This window comes from Panthera tigris, chromosome B1, assembly GCF_018350195.1.
Source record: "Panthera tigris isolate Pti1 chromosome B1, P.tigris_Pti1_mat1.1, whole genome shotgun sequence".
In the NCBI taxonomy this organism is placed as follows: Eukaryota; Metazoa; Chordata; class Mammalia; order Carnivora; family Felidae; genus Panthera; species Panthera tigris.
Window position 1 is genome coordinate 168,458,794 of NC_056663.1, and position 12,786 is coordinate 168,471,579.

The 12,786-nt window shown below is 35.9% G+C and overlaps 1 pseudogene; it reads right to left on the bottom strand.

The window, feature by feature from the left end:
• Window positions 1-1,608: 1,608 nt before the first annotated feature.
• LOC102970808 lies at window positions 1,609-2,594 on the bottom strand (annotated as a pseudogene).
• Between the last annotated feature and the right edge of the window lie 10,192 nt (window positions 2,595-12,786).

Genomic DNA, 12,786 nt, shown 5'->3' on the forward strand with positions numbered 1-12,786 from the left:
TCGAGCCCTGCGTCAGGCTCTGTGCTGATGGCTCAGAGCCTGGAGCCTGCCTCAGATTCTGTGTCTCCTTCTCTCTCTGCCCCTCCCCAACTTGTGCTCACTCTCTCTCTCTCTCAAAAATAAATGTAAAAAAAAATGCTGGTGGCAATAATTTCAAAAAAAATGTTCTCTGGTTATGGATTTTTCTTCCTCCTTCATATTATATGTATTTGGCTATCCACCAAAATGTTAACAGACATTGTGGCCGGGAAATACAATATTCTTCCTACTGAAATAGTAGGATCTTTTTCCCCCAAAGTTCTACTATTTTTATAAGAGCAAAAATTAAAAGTTATTGTTTAGGAAATGAATGAGTAAACTTGGCTAGGCAACTAGTGGTGTATCACTTGGCTTACAGTCATCTTTGTATTGATTTCCCTGGTTCTCATCCCACCCTGCCCTAGGCTATTTGAAAAGCTGCAGCTAAAACCCATCCTCTGTTTTGACCATTTTCTGCCCAGTCATTTTATGCTTCAGCAAAATTCTTACTGCCTTCCTTAATGGACCTCTGGGAATAGAAGAACAACTTCAATAAAAGTACAGAGAATTAAATGATGAGACCAAGCCATAACAAACTCTAAGCTTGTCCTAGATTCCTAGAACATATTACATTAGCATAGTTCCTCTAGATTTTAACATATCCTGGTGCATATTATTCAACAAATAAGTGTTTACATTTATCAAATGCTTTTTCTGCATCAATTTAGTCACTTTTTTTGTCTATTAATATGGTGAATTCCCTTGACATATTTTTTTATGCTGAGACTTCAGTGCATTCCTAGGAGAACTTGATCTGAACAATGAATTAATTTTTAATTATCAAATGTTTCTATAGCTAATATTTAATTTAGAATACTGGAACATGCATCCACAAGTGAAACTGGCTTATAATATTTTTATTGCTTTTATCTGATACCGGAATCAAGATTGCACTAATCTCATTAAATAAGCTGAACTGCTTCTTTTCTGGAAAAAAAAATTATAAGATTAATATTTCCTTGAAAATTTAGTAGAAATTCCATGTGAAAGAGACCAAGGGCTACAAAGTTTTGGTGGCAGGGAGGTCTTTTACAACCATTAAATGTCTCTACTGCTTATTGACCTATTCAATTTTTCTAATTTGGGCCCTTTGTATTTTTCCAAGTAGCTTATGCTAAGATCTTGCAAATTACCAAGTATATTCTGACGTAGTTACTCATAATATTTTTTACTTAAAAATCTGTTATATCTGTAGCTATTTTTCTTTTTCATTGCAAGTTTCTGTTTTCATTCTTTTTCATTTTCTTGCTTGATCTTGCTAGAGAGCTTTAGTTTTGTTGATATTTTTATTTTTATTTTTTTTATTTTAGAGAGCACGAGCAGGGAAGAGGGGCAGAGAGAGATCATCTTAAGCAGGTTCCAGGCTCAGCACAATGCAGGACTTGATTCCATGACCCTGGGATCATGACCTGAGTTGAAATCAAGTACTGTACACTCAACAAACTGGGCCACCCAGGTGCCCCATATTTTTATTATTTTTATTTCTTCATTTTATTAATTTCTTTTTTAATGTTGTTAATTCTTCTTCCTTGTTTCTTTCAGTTGGCTTCTTTGTATTCTCTCTGCTACATTTTCAACTCCTTCAACTGAATGTTTAGCCTATTTGTTTTCAACCTTTCTGTGTTCTGGTAAAATTACTTGAAACTACACATTTCCATCAAAGGACTATGTTAGCTGTGTCTTACAAACAGTAACTTGTGAGGTTTTATTGTTGTTTAAGTCCTAAAACTTCATAATTCCTTTCATGATCCCCCCTTTTTTAATATATAAAAAGACATTTTATTATTGTTTTGCTACATAACAGTGAATATACTCAATTGCATTTCCTCAAATGGCAAATAAGACACAAGATAACATCTCTGATTCCTGAAAACCTCAATATCATCTGTCTTTTGGAGGATCCAGTTTCCTACAACGTCTATGATACTGTCCACGAGGACACAAACGACGCTTAGTAAAGAACATTTTGCTACGTTGTTCTATCATAGGTTCTTGCTCAAAGTGTTCATTTTTTCCTTGTAATCTGGTTTTCAGCACTTGATCATGTGTTTCTTCATTATTATGCACAGGATCTGGCCGTGGGGTAGGTTTTGTATGTTCATACGGAATGTCCACAGAAGGGTGGTAGCATACTGTCATCCTGTCATCAGATGTCAAAGCAAACTCTACTTGCAATTATGGTCATCTGGAAGAGGAGAATACGTAGGTTTATGACAAACACAATATAAAGCTCTGTTTTGAATTGGAAATAAATGTTTCCAGATAGTTCTGTTCGATATCTCCCATTTTACTGCTGCTAATACCATGGTGACTCAAGATGCTTATCAGGTGGTATGAAAGAAGATGATCTGAAGAGAAACTGCTTTTAAATTCTGCTTCCAGGCATACCTATTTTCATCCCTGACAGTCACTCATCATAAGCCCGCCATCTTACCTCAATCCTCATAATCTCCTTTTAATCCAAGGATTATTTATTAATATAAAACCTGACATTTAGGATTATGTAAACTATGCTTATTTTCCTGTTTAAAATTTCTAGTGTTAATTGATTATGGTCAGAGAATACAGCATACATGATATTGATTCTTTGGAATTTAAGACTGCGTTTATGGTGTAGTAAATTTTCCATGTGGGGAATACACAAACACATACAAACTCACATATACACACACGTATGTGTATATACACATGTGTATGTATATACATACACATACATATGTCTATATTATATATAAAATAGTTCATTACATTACTCAGTTCTTTTACATCTCTATTAGTGTTTGATTTATTTTTTTTTAGTGTTTGATTTATTTATCAATTTCTGATGAAAGCAGGTTAAAATCTCTTGCAACATATATTGATACAACTATGTCTCTCTGCCATTATGCTATTGCAGCTTTGTATAGTTTGATGTTATACTGTTAAAGCATATGCATTCATGATGGTTATACCTCCTTGCTCTATTATTTTACCAGTATGTGTCACCATCACCCTTTTCCCCCATATAACATTTTTTGCTCTGACATAACTGGAGTCAGATATTAAGATGGCCTCTCTCTTTTGGTTCATAATGACCAATATCAGTTTGTATCCTTTTGTTTTCAAATTTCCTGTGTCTTTTTGCCTGATTTGAATCTAAATAGTGCACTGTTGATTTTTTGCATTTTATTTTTTAAAATATCATCTAAACTTCCATATTTTAACTGGTGAGATGACCATTCACATTTATTAAAACTATTATTATATTAGGATTACTTTTTCATAATTTCCAGTGATTTTACTCTCGCCATTTATCTTTTTTGTCCTTTCTTTCCATTAATTCCATCAAGTTTTCTTCTCTGATACATACCTACAGCACTTATGCTGAGAATTCTAACGTCAGTCCAATTACTATTCTAGTTGATCTGTTCTTCTTCTGTGGCCTTTTAGAATTTTCTCTTTATTAATACAGTTAATTTTTTAAGCTTATTTAAAATTTTGGGAAAGAGAGAGAGAGAGAATGTGCACAAGCAGAGGAGGGGCAGAGAGAAGGAGAGACAGAATCCCAAGCAGACTTCATGCCATCAGCACAGAGTCCGATGCTGAGCTCCAACTCACAAACTGTGAGATCATGACCTGAGCCAAGATCAAGAGTCAGATGCTTAACCTACTGCACCATCCAGGTGCCCCAGTACAGTTAACTTTTGATACAATGTGTCTAAGCATAGGTTTTTCAATACCTATTCTGCATGGCAACCTTTAGTCCTTTTTAATCTGAAAGCTTACATCTTTCTTTAATTCTGAGATATTTACCATAATTATTTTGCCCTCTCTGTTCCTTCTGCCCCTTCTGGGATATCCTCTTAAATCCCAATTTGGGGACTTTTATTCTCTATATCCTTTCCTTCATTATTTACTGCTCCTTCTGAAAGATTTCCTGACCAATTTTCCCGCTCACAAACTCAGTCTTTGGCTCTTGTTATCCTGCTATTTATTCCATCTAATTAGTTCTTTACGTCAACTCTTTTTCATATCCAATATTCTCAACTTGGTTCTTTTTGGTTTCGTTGTTGTTAATTTGTGTTACTAACATACTCCTGTGGTAGGCTGAATATTAGCTCTCCTAAAGATGTCCATATTCTAGCCCCTAGAACCTGTGAATATGTTACTTTACATGGTATATTAATTTCCTAAGGATGCCATAACAAAGTACCACAAACTGCATGGATTAAAACAAGAGAAATGTATTTTCTTACAGTCCTGGAAGCTAGATATCTAAAATCAAGGTGTTGGCAGGGCATGCTCCCTCTGAAGGGTCTAGGAGAGAATCTGTTCTATGCCTTTCTCTTAGTTTTTGGTGTTGCCTGTAATCCTTGGAATTCCTTGATTTCAAGACATATCACTCTAATATACCAATGTAATCAATTGGCATTCCTCTGTGTGTGTCTGTGTTAAAATTTCCCTCTTCTTAGAAGGACACCAGTCACTGGATTAGGGCTGACTCTAATTCAGTATGACTTCATTTTATCTTGATAATATCTGAAAAGATCCTGTTTTCAAATAAAGTCACACTCACAGTTACTGGAGGTTAGGATCTGAACGTATCCTGTTGGAGGACACTATTCAGCCCAGTACACATGGCAAAAAGAATTTTGCAGTTGTGGTTAACTTAAATATTTTGACATGGGGATATTATATTATCTTGGATTATCCAGGTGGGCTCAGTGTAATCACAAGATTCTTGTAAGAGGCAAGTAGGAAGTTACAAAAGAGAGATGCTATACTGCTGGCTCTGAGCAAAGAAGGAACCATATGCCATGCAATGTAAGTGGTCTTCAGAAACTGGAAAAGAAAAGCAAGTTTTTTCCTTGGAGCCTCCAGAAGGAACCAGCCTTGATGATACCTTGATTTTTAACCCCATCAGACCCACTTTGACTCTGACCTCTGGTATGTTAAGAAAATACATACATGTTTTTATTACCAAGTTTGCTATAACTTTAATTGTAATTAAATTGCTGTTACAGCAGCAATGGGAAACAAACACAACCCCCTTATCTCTTTGAAGATCTTTAGTGTGCTCCTTTTAAATTCTTGACTTATTTGTCCCATGTTTCTAACTTGTATGGTATATAACGTTTCATTATCTGTCTTTCATGAACTCTCTGGGAACCTAGTTATTTTTTTTTTCTGTGAGCTTGTACACCCCTGGGGCTATCAGCTAGTCTGTCTGCTAATATGTACTGGAGAAGAGAAGTCTAGTCTCCAATCTGCATCACTACAGGTGACTTTATCTTTTTATTTTTTTTAAGTTTATTTATTTATTTGAGAGTGATAGAGCAAGGAGGGGAGGGACAGAGAGACAGAGAGAAAGAGAATCCCAAGCAGGTTCCATGCTTTCAGCCCAGAGCCTGATGTGAGGCCAGAACTCACTAACCACAAAATCATGACCTGAGCTGGAATCAACAGTTGGATGCTCAACCAACTGAGCCATCTAGCACCTAGATGCCCCTAGGTAACTTTTAAAAAAAGAGCAGGGAAGTTAGCCCATGGGTATAGCTTGGACACTGCAGACTCAATGTAGACTACTCCACAAGGAAATTCCTCTGTTCAGGGACTGACCTTGCAACTCTTAAAATGAAGTGATACTGGGGAGAGGAAGTCATATTGTGGTCCACCTGTCCTGAGGTTTGAAAGAAAAGATGTAAGGGAATAAAACCATAAAAGTGTGTTCATTATACACCTGCTTGAATCATCTCTTTGTCCCAGCAGTACCTGATAGGAACTGATAAGGAACACTGCCTGATGGCCCAGGGGCCCTGGGCTGTTGCTGCAGATTTTTGGTGGCTATGGGGCAGGTAATGAATGCCCAGAGGCCATGTGAGTAAGAGGCAAAAGCGGACTGAAGTGCTGTCCCCCAGTCTCTCTTCCTTTTGCTGTCTGGTAACCCTTAGCCTAAGCTTTTGGTACCTGTATTGGCTTTTCTCAATTTTTTTTTTTCTGGCAATTCCTTATACACAAACTTTCTTATTACTTCTGGAGATTCTTCAAAGCAGACACTGAAATAAGGAATCAGTAATTCATATGAGTTTTCCATTTTTGTTAACTTTCTTTTCTATGTCGGACAAAACGGGACTGCAAAATAATGCTAATCATCCCTCTGTAAATGGGAGGGCAGTGGTTAAATGGGGGGTATAAGACAATATTGGAAGAATCAGGATTGTGTGTGGCTATGAAAAGCTCTTCACTCAGAAATCAACATGATGACCTGGGTAATTCAGAATGCAAAAATGGGTAGATGTCCTCATGTTGGAACCAGTTTCATTTGAAATAAGCTTTCTGTGTGATAAATAATTTTTTGTTTTCATGAAGCTAGTTAGCTTCAGGTTATCACTGGGCTTACGCTGTTGGTTCTCTTACATTATGTCTTTATAAGGAGATACCTAGTGAACCAATTTATTCCAGAGGTACAGAGCCAGAATCCAGCCCACTCAGCTCCTACGCTCACACATGTTACTTGAAAATGCCTTTTCCTTTTCACTTTCTTGTTTGTGGTCTGTGACTACCACCATATCCAAATCACATTTAGGGATTCAACCTACCCATAAGAAGCAGTAAAAATGAAAAAATTCTTCATAGAAGAATAGTTCTGAACAGAAAAGCAATTTGAATTGATATCCACCAAGTTTTTCTTCAGACAATTTAACCTAGAGAATGATTCTTCTACAATTAAAGAGGAATTGTTAGAAATCGTTTTTTTCCCTTAAATAAATTATATATAGCTTGATAGAGTATTACTCCATTGCTACAAAATTAAGAGAGATCATTATATACACATTCACTCACAAGCCAAAATAATGAGACTTCCAAGAATTAATAAAAAAAAAGACAATGAACCAAACAAAACATATACATGAATTAGAACTATTGGAACTAATGGGTCCAAAATTTTAAACAAGAATAATATTCTCAAAGACATAAAGGATAAAAATAGATTATATACATAAATACATGTATATATATGTATATACATGTATTTATGTATATAATCTCTACATGTATATGTGTATATACATATATATACACATTATCTAAGATTTCCTTCATGTCCTTCCTCCCTCCTTTATCTCTACTAAACATATCTTGTACTGTAAGTATTTACTATACACATGCTGGCTCAATATTCTTTTTTTTAATGCTTTACTGAGATATTATTGACATGCAAAAAAGCTGTACATCTTTGATGTATACAATCTGATAAGTTTGGACATAAGTATACACGCATGAAACCATCATCACAATCAATTCCATAAACATATTCACTACCACCAAAAGTTTCCTCCTACCTTCTTTATTTTTGTATGTATAATAAGACCTTAACATAACAGCTACCCTCTTAGAAAATGTGTAAATACACCATACAGTTTGTTACAAAGGTATAATAATCAAAACAGCATGTTACCGACATAAAAACAGACACATATACCAATGGAACAGAATAGAGAGCCCAGAAATAAACCTTCTCATATATGGTCAACTGATCTTCAACAAAGGTGTCAAAAATACACAGTGGAGAATGGGTGGTCTTGTCAATAAAAGGTGTTGGAAAAACTGGATATCCATATGGAAAGGAATTTAATTGGGCCATTTTCTTACACCATACACAAAAATCAACCCCAAATGCGGTAAAAACTTAAACATAAGGCCTAAAACTGTAAAACTCCTAGAGGAACACCTAGGGAAAAGGGCTTCTTGATATTGGCCTTGGCAATGATTTCTTGAATATAACGCCAAAAGCATAGGCAGCAAAAGCAAAAACAAACAAATGGGAGTTACACAAAACTAAAGATCTACACAGCAAAGGAAGCAATCAATAAAGTCAAAAGACAACCTATGGAATGGGAGAAAATATTTACAAACCATACGTCTAATAAAGGGTTAATATCCAAAATATATAAGGAATTCCTATGACTCCAGAACAAAAAACAAATGATTTTGGGCAAAGGATCTGAATAGAAATCTCTCCAAAGAAGACATACAAATGGCCAACAGGTATGTGAAAAGGTGCACGACATCACTAATCATCAGGGAAGTACAATGAGATATCAGCTCAATGTTATTAACACACTGTGAGGGAGGGCTATAGTGTTACCACCTGTGCAGATGATAACCAGATTTCATTGTCCCTTGAAAGTAAACCCCGTAAAAGCAAGAAGTATCACTCTCCGACAGGAGGGCAGCTGAAAGGAAAGTAGTCAGGGACTCTGGAGTCAGCCTGCCCTATTTTCTTCAGGCTTTTTCAAGATACACATTATGTCCTTTCATGTGTTGAATGATAAGTAATGTTGGGCACATGCTGCACACACTGAGCACTGTCTAAGCATGGAACTGTTCATTCCTTTCCAAATGTAAGGTCACGATCTCTGTGCCTCGTTAGTGAGGCAGCATAGAAAGAGCAGGAAACCTGGCTCCAAAAGTTCCAGCTTTGCTGTGGAATTTTAAATAAGGGATTTAACTTCTCTGTAAAATGACAGTAGTTCTTCACCATAAACATTTCTCAGGATTGTTTTCAGGATCCATTTAGATCACATAAATGTGTAAAGAGCCCAAGATCTCTCAGGGATGTTGTGTAATTCTATAAATACAATATATGGTACAAAGTAGAAAATGTAATACTCCAGCTGTTAAATAGTGAAGACATGTTAGAGCATCACTTTTTTCAAACCCTAATAAAATAATGAATCTAGGCAATACTCAACAATGGCTACTAACATCACACAAAAAAGAGAGAGACAGACATTATCTATGAGGGATTCCTAAAGGGGGGGGGAAAAAGAACCTAAATTGGATCAAACCATTAAGCCAAACCTCTAGATCTAATTTCCAGTTTTCAGGAAATATATAGGAGGCAAAAGTACATTTTAAATGACACCACAAGGAAGCAAACACCAAAGTCCAGAATTAAAGACATTCTATAAGATAAATTGCTGCCTTTCTTTAACATACTGGTAAGGGTTAAAAAAAAAAAAAAAAAAGGCAGGGGGGTGGAATCTATGGATTACAACAGACTTAAGACACATGTGAGAACCAAATGCATGCAAGAACACTGGAAATTGATTCAAACAAACCAAAATTTTTAAAAATCATTTTGGACACAAACAGGAAATCTGAACACCGACTGGATATTTGTTGATATTAAGGAATTATTGTCAATGTTTTACGTGTGACAGTGATATTGTAGTTATGTTTTTAAGCAATTTACAGATACAAACTGAAATGTTCTTGGATGAAATGACATAATGTCTGGTCTCCTCAAAAAGACCAGAAGGTGTGGTCTTTTTGGCTGGAAGAGGTGCAGGTAGAAGTGGGAAAAAGTGTAAGAATTATTTAGAAAAATCTTGGCGGCACCTGGGTGGCTTATTTGGTGAGGCATCTGACTCTTGGTTTCAGCTTAGGTCATGATCTCATGGTTTGTGGGTTCAGGCCCCACCTCGGGCTCCGTACTGGTAGCACTGAGCCTGCCTGGGATTCTCAGTCTCCCTCTCACTCTCTGTCCCCTCCCCCCACTCTCTCTCTCTCAAAATAAATAAACATTTTTAAGAAAGAGAAAAATCTTGAATATGCTATGCTCCCTGTGGAGTGACCTAATATTCACCCATCACAAGCATAATTTACACTATCACAAGTTCTAACAAGACCTCAAAAGTCAGAAATCACAAAACATAGAAACTTGTGATTTTTTTTTAATACTAAACTTTGAGCTCTTAGCCATGCATCAGTGAGAGGAATATCTGTTTATTTCCATTGCAGACTGGACACTTTCAGACCACAGCCTTTTAATTTAACTGATACTTTTTTCAAAGCATAATGGTTAAGTGTGGGCTTTATTGTTGTAATCATTAAGGAAATCTCAGGAACTCTTGTGAGAGATCTATGCCCACTAAGCCATAAACCTCAAAAAAACAAAGTGTTCTCAAGGTACTTTTCAAAACTGGTTTGTGGTATACTATTTGTTCTTCAGGCTCCCAGACCCTGGACTACATATGCTACAAATACATTTCAGGTGCAAATTATTTTCCCTGTTAAACTTTATAGTCCATAAAGTCATTCATGCTGATTAAAATTTTTGAAATGCTAGATTTCTAAGTGGTTGAGAGCAAATTATCAGCCAACATCTCTATTTTTAGCAGATTAAATAATCATAATATTAACTACAAGAGGCTTCAGAGCATCTATGCTTCATACACACTTTCTCTCTCTCTCTCTCTCTCTATATATATATCAGATATACATATATAATACTATATATATAATATATAATATATAATATGTAATATATAATATGTAATATATAATATGTAATATATAATATATGTCTTATTGATATATATAGACATATATAATATAATATAATATATATATATATATAAAATTTTGGAACTTGTACACTGAAAATAAAAATGTATCTTTAAATACTCAACCTCAAAAGTCCTGAATAGAACCCAGTCCACCCAGCTATATACACCACTTTTGCTTCAATTCTTAAAACCCGTAGCAGTTTAAATGTAGTTCTATCATCACACGATGTCCCAGATAAAATGAAGAGAAAATCCCAGTCATTCCACCTCAACCACATGAATCTATCCTCCTTTCATTAAATGATGGAAATCATATTAATGTGCTGGGGCTGCAGTAACAAAGTGTCACAAACTGAGCGACCTAAACAACAGAAGTGAGTTGTCTTGCAGTTCCAGAAGCTAAAAGCCCAACGTCAAGTATCAGCAAGGCTGGTGCTTTCTGTTGGCTGTGAGGAAGAATTTGTTCCGTCTGCCCCTCTATCTCCAGCCCCAACTTCTGGAGGTTTGCTAACAATCTGTGGCATTCACTGGCTTGCAGAAGCATCACCCTGCCCTCTGCCTTCATTTTCACATGGCATTTCACCTATTTGGGTCCAAATCTCCCCTTTTTATAAAGACGCCACTCATGGATTAGGTGCCAACTCCACTCCAGGATGACCTCATCTAACTGAACTAATTATATCTGCAATGACCCTATTTCCAAATGAGGTCCTATTCTGTGGTATGAGAGGTTAGGACTTCAACACTGAATTTTGGTGGTAACAACTCAATGCGTAACAGGAATTAAGATAATTTGCTCCTGTGGTATACATATTCAATCATCCAGGACATACACAAGGCAGGAAAAAAACCCAAATCAAATTAGAAGGAGGAACTCTACATATCTAAGTTCTATACATCTATTTCATTTCAATAATTCATTCATGCATGCATTCAAGAAAATGATGAATAAATACCAGTGACATATAGGGCATAATAGAGGATAACAGAGTATATACATCATTAGGGACAACCTGACTCATGCTTTATGTGCTGCACAAACTAATAACTTTTTTAAATGCTCATTCAACATTTATTTTAGTAGCAGTAGAAAGAAACTGATAAATTATTAATAAAATTATATACTTTCTTCACTTCAAAATTATGCATTAAACTTAAAATAACATTTACTTCTACTTGGGAAAATCTTCCTGGTCATAGTTTTCTGTCATTCATACCTGAATAATGTTAACAATTCCTATTCACTAAGGGTCAAGGTAGGTAACAAGACTATAGTTACAGATAATTGTTCAACAAATATTTGAGAGGGTTTTTTGGCAAAATAGTTCCTATATTTCTATAGTTCTTTATTTCTCTTTAGTTTTCCTTTGCAATCGTCAAACTAGATAAAATCTTGGGAGGTATACTTAAAAGTTCAAAATAAATCACTCATTCTCATCAAATAGTATTATACTAGACTTCCAGCTGACTCACTGCTGCCTGTAGGGAGCTGTCAATGGCTGGTGTCGGAGTGGTAGCACAACCCCGTGTACCCATGTATCCCAAACATAGTGCAAGGAGATAAAAGAACACCTAAGAGAGACCTCTGAAAATTTTCCATTTATTGGCCCTGTATATTAGGAGGTAGAGAGCAAGAACAGTATGCATTTTTCCAGTTGTGTAAGGATTATTCATAGAACTGAGACTTAATGAATACCATATTTCCCATTCATTCCAGTGAGATTTTAGTATCTCCTGATTAATTGGATCCCCAGGAAGCTCTTTGATCTGTCTCTTAATTGGTTTTGTAAATTAGTAGGGAAAATGACCACATAAATCAGAGAATTTCAAGATTGGAAACACCTAGTAGCTAGAGGAAATACCCAGAACATCCCTGCGGTCTGTCTTTGCCCAGCTTTACACACCAGGGAAATCAACTGTTTCAACAGTGTGGTGCACAGACTCTGAACTAAATATGTGGGTACAAATCTCATTTCTGGCACTTACTGGCTATGTGACCTTGAGCAAATCATTTGACCTTTCTGTATCTCACTTGCCTCTTAAGCAAAATGGTTGTGCCAACAGTACTTGCTTCATGGAGTTCTGTGCAGATTAAGTACTTTAATACCTATAGGCTATTTGGAACAATGCCTGGCACATACTAAACATAAATGCTAGCCATTATTAGAAATTTTTAACTTAACAGTACACTATTTTGCTGTGATGTTAAGTGTTGATTTGAACTTTAAGCAAGCATATTTCTCTGTTGGCATGGAGTGGGCAGTGAAGCAGCTGAACATGCATTCTACCCAATAAGCTTCCTAAAAGGCAAACACTGATCTCTCTTTGCAGAGTAGCTCTGCCCACCAGGAAGATGCTCTGTGACCATACTGAT